Genomic DNA, 5,444 nt, shown 5'->3' with positions numbered 1-5,444 from the left:
ACCCAGTGGTATCCATTCAGAGTACTGCTCTAAAATCAACAGGAGAGCCAGAAAATGCAAAAAACTGATTTCAGTCAAAATTATGTCTAAACTTCAAGGAAAAAATTGAAAATTCTTATTTTTTGCATTTGAAAGTTCCCTTTGGCACATATGGATCAGGCTCATCGACGAACCTGCGGGTACGGGATGACCCAAAAATCCATTCAGATTTGCTCTAAAATCAACAGGAGAGCCAGAAAATGCGAAAAACTGATTTCAGTCAAAATTATGTCTAAACTTCAAGGAAAAAATTGAAAATTCTTATTTTTTGCATTTGAAAGTTCCCTTTGGCACATATGGATCAGGCTCATCGACGAACCTGCGGGTACGGGATGACCCAAAAATCCATTCAGATTTGCTCTAAAATCAACAGGAGAGCCAGAAAATGCGAAAAACTGATTTCAGTCAAAATTATGTCTGAACTTCAAGGAAAAAATTGAAAATTCTTATTTTTTGCATTTGAAACTTCCCTTTGGCACATATCGATCAGGCTCATCGACGAACCTGCGGGTACGGGATGACCCAAAAATCCATTCAGATTTGCTCTAAAATCAACAGGAGAGCCAGAAAATGCGAAAAACTGATTTCAGTCAAAATTATGTCTAAACTTCAAGGAAAAAATTGAAAATTCTTATTTTTTGCATTTGAAAGTTCCCTTTGGCACATATGGATCAGGCTCATCGACGAACCTGCGGGTACGGGATGACCCAAAAATCCATTCAGATTTGCTCTAAAATCAACAGGAGAGCCAGAAAATGCGAAAAACTGATTTCAGTCAAAATTATGTCTAAACTTCAAGGTAAAAATTGAAAATTCTTATTTTTTGCATTTGAAAGTTCCCTTTGGCACATATGGATCAGGCTCATCGACGAACCTGCGGGTACGGGATGACCCAAAAATCCATTCAGATTTGCTCTAAAATCAACAGGAGAGCCAGAAAATGCGAAAAACTGATTTCAGTCAAAAATATGTTTAAACTTCAAGGAAAAAATTGAAAATTCTTATTTTTTGCATTTGAAAGTTCCCTTTGGCACATATGGATCAGGCTCATCGACGAACCTGCGGGTACGGGATGACCCAAAAATCCATTCAGATTTGCTCTAAAATCAACAGGAGAGCCAGAAAATGCGAAAAACTGATTTCAGTCAAAAATATGTCTAAACTTCAAGGAAAAAATTGAAAATTCTTATTTTTTGCATTTGAAAGTTCCCTTTGGCACATATGGATCAGGCTCATCGACAAACCTGCGGGTACGGGATGACCCAAAAATCCATTCAGATTTGCTCTAAAATCAACAGAAGAGCCAGAAAATGCGAAAAACTGATTTCAGTCAAAATTATGTCTGAACTTCAAGGAAAAAATTGAAAATTCTTATTTTTTGCATTTGAAACTTCCCTTTGGCACATATCGATCAGGCTCATCGACGAACCTGCGGGTACGGGATGACCCAAAAATCCATTCAGATTTGCTCTAAAATCAACAGGAGAGCCAGAAAATGCAAAAAACTGATTTCAGTCAAAATTATGTCTAAACTTCAAGGAAAAAATTGAAAATTCTTATTTTTTGCATTTGAAAGTTCCCTTTGGCACATATGGATCAGGCTCATCGACGAACCTGCGGGTACGGGATGACCCAAAAATCCATTCAGATTTGCTCTAAAATCAACAGGAGAGCCAGAAAATGCGAAAAACTGATTTCAGTCAAAATTATGTCTAAACTTCAAGGAAAAAATTGAAAATTCTTATTTTTTGCATTTGAAAGTTCCCTTTGGCACATATGGATCAGGCTCATCGACGAACCTGCGGGTACGGGATGACCCAAAAATCCATTCAGATTTGCTCTAAAATCAACAGGAGAGCCAGAAAATGCGAAAAACTGATTTCAGTCAAAATTATGTCTAAACTTCAAGGAAAAAATTGAAAATTCTTATTTTTTGCATTTGAAAGTTCCCTTTGGCACATATGGATCAGGCTCATCGACGAACCTGCGGGTACGGGATGACCCAAAAATCCATTCAGATTTGCTCTAAAATCAACAGGAGAGCCAGAAAATGCGAAAAACTGATTTCAGTCAAAATTATGTCTAAACTTCAAGGAAAAAATTGAAAATTCTTATTTTTTGCATTTGAAAGTTCCCTTTGGCACATATGGATCAGGCTCATCGACGAACCTGCGGGTACGGGATGACCCAAAAATCCATTCAGATTTGCTCTAAAATCAACAGGAGAGCCAGAAAATGCGAAAAACTGATTTCAGTCAAAAATATGTCTAAACTTCAAGGAAAAAATTGAAAATTCTTATTTTTTGCATTTGAAAGTTCCCTTTGGCACATATGGATCAGGCTCATCGACGAACCTGCGGGTACGGGATGACCCAAAAATCCATTCAGATTTGCTCTAAAATCAACAGGAGAGCCAGAAAATGCGAAAAACTGATTTCAGTCAAAATTATGTCTAAACTTCAAGGAAAAAATTGAAAATTCTTATTTTTTGCATTTGAAAGTTCCCTTTGGCACATATGGATCAGGCTCATCGACAAACCTGCGGGTACGGGATGACCCAAAAATCCATTCAGATTTGCTCTAAAATCAACAGAAGAGCCAGAAAATGCGAAAAACTGATTTCAGTCAAAATTATGTCTAAACTTCAAGGAAAAAATTGAAAATTCTTATTTTTTGCATTTGAAAGTTCCCTTTGGCACATATGGATCAGGCTCATCGACGAACCTGCGGGTACGGGATGACCCAAAAATCCATTCAGATTTGCTCTAAAATCAACAGGAGAGCCAGAAAATGCGAAAAACTGATTTCAGTCAAAAATATGTCTAAACTTCAAGGAAAAAATTGAAAATTCTTATTTTTTGCATTTGAAAGTTCCCTTTGGCACATATGGATCAGGCTCATCGACAAACCTGCGGGTACGGGATGACCCAAAAATCCATTCAGATTTGCTCTAAAATCAACAGAAGAGCCAGAAAATGCGAAAAACTGATTTCAGTCAAAATTATGTCTGAACTTCAAGGAAAAAATTGAAAATTCTTATTTTTTGCATTTGAAACTTCCCTTTGGCACATATCGATCAGGCTCATCGACGAACCTGCGGGTACGGGATGACCCAAAAATCCATTCAGATTTGCTCTAAAATCAACAGGAGAGCCAGAAAATGCAAAAAACTGATTTCAGTCAAAATTATGTCTAAACTTCAAGGAAAAAATTGAAAATTCTTATTTTTTGCATTTGAAAGTTCCCTTTGGCACATATGGATCAGGCTCATCGACGAACCTGCGGGTACGGGATGACCCAAAAATCCATTCAGATTTGCTCTAAAATCAACAGGAGAGCCAGAAAATGCGAAAAACTGATTTCAGTCAAAATTATGTCTAAACTTCAAGGAAAAAATTGAAAATTCTTATTTTTTGCATTTGAAAGTTCCCTTTGGCACATATGGATCAGGCTCATCGACGAACCTGCGGGTACGGGATGACCCAAAAATCCATTCAGATTTGCTCTAAAATCAACAGGAGAGCCAGAAAATGCGAAAAACTAATTTCAGTCAAAATTATGTCTAAACTTCAAGGAAAAAATTGAAAATTCTTATTTTTTGCATTTGAAAGTTCCCTTTGGCACATATGGATCAGGCTCATCGACGAACCTGCGGGTACGGGATGACCCAAAAATCCATTCAGATTTGCTCTAAAATCAACAGGAGAGCCAGAAAATGCGAAAAACTAATTTCAGTCAAAATTATGTCTAAACTTCAAGGAAAAAATTGAAAATTCTTATTTTTTGCATTTGAAAGTTCCCTTTGGCACATATGGATCAGGCTCATCGACGAACCTGCGGGTACGGGATGACCCAAAAATCCATTCAGATTTGCTCTAAAATCAACAGGAGAGCCAGAAAATGCAAAAAACTGATTTCAGTCAAAATTATGTCTAAACTTCAAGGAAAAAATTGAAAATTCTTATTTTTTGCATTTGAAAGTTCCCTTTGGCACATATGGATCAGGCTCATCGACAAACCTGCGGGTACGGGATGACCCAAAAATCCATTCAGATTTGCTCTAAAATCAACAGGAGAGCCAGAAAATGCAAAAAACTGATTTCAGTCAAAATTATGTCTAAACTTCAAGGAAAAAATTGAAAATTCTTATTTTTTGCATTTGAAAGTTCCCTTTGGCACATATGGATCAGGCTCATCGACGAACCTGCGGGTACGGGATGACCCAAAAATCCATTCAGATTTGCTCTAAAATCAACAGGAGAGCCAGAAAATGCGAAAAACTGATTTCAGTCAAAATTATGTCTAAACTTCAAGGAAAAAATTGAAAATTCTTATTTTTTGCATTTGAAAGTTCCCTTTGGCACATATGGATCAGGCTCATCGACGAACCTGCGGGTACGGGATGACCCAAAAATCCATTCAGATTTGCTCTAAAATCAACAGGAGAGCCAGAAAATGCAAAAAACTGATTTCAGTCAAAATTATGTCTAAACTTCAAGGAAAAAATTGAAAATTCTTATTTTTTGCATTTGAAAGTTCCCTTTGGCACATATGGATCAGGCTCATCGACAAACCTGCGGGTACGGGATGACCCAAAAATCCATTCAGATTTGCTCTAAAATCAACAGGAGAGCCAGAAAATGCAAAAAACTGATTTCAGTCAAAATTATGTCTAAACTTCAAGGAAAAAATTGAAAATTCTTATTTTTTGCATTTGAAAGTTCCCTTTGGCACATATGGATCAGGCTCATCGACAAACCTGCGGGTACGGGATGACCCAAAAATCCATTCAGATTTGCTCTAAAATCAACAGGAGAGCCAGAAAATGCAAAAAACTGATTTCAGTCAAAATTATGTCTAAACTTCAAGGAAAAAATTGAAAATTCTTATTTTTTGCATTTGAAAGTTCCCTTTGGCACATATGGATCAGGCTCATCGACAAACCTGCGGGTACGGGATGACCCAAAAATCCATTCAGATTTGCTCTAAAATCAACAGGAGAGCCAGAAAATGCGAAAAACTGATTTCAGTCAAAATTATGTCTAAACTTCAAGGAAAAAATTGAAAATTCTTATTTTTTGCATTTGAAAGTTCCCTTTGGCACATATGGATCAGGCTCATCGACGAACCTGCGGGTACGGGATGACCCAAAAATCCATTCAGATTTGCTCTAAAATCAACAGGAGAGCCAGAAAATGCGAAAAACTGATTTCAGTCAAAATTATGTCTAAACTTCAAGGAAAAAATTGAAAATTCTTATTTTTTGCATTTGAAAGTTCCCTTTGGCACATATGGATCAGGCTCATCGACAAACCTGCGGGTACGGGATGACCCAAAAATCCATTCAGATTTGCTCTAAAATCAACAGGAGAGCCAGAAAATGCGAAAAACTGATTTCAGTCAAA

Source organism: Lutzomyia longipalpis, chromosome 4, assembly GCF_024334085.1.
Source record: "Lutzomyia longipalpis isolate SR_M1_2022 chromosome 4, ASM2433408v1".
Lineage (NCBI taxonomy): Eukaryota > Metazoa > Arthropoda > Insecta > Diptera > Psychodidae > Lutzomyia > Lutzomyia longipalpis.
This window is presented reverse-complemented; position numbering follows the sequence as displayed.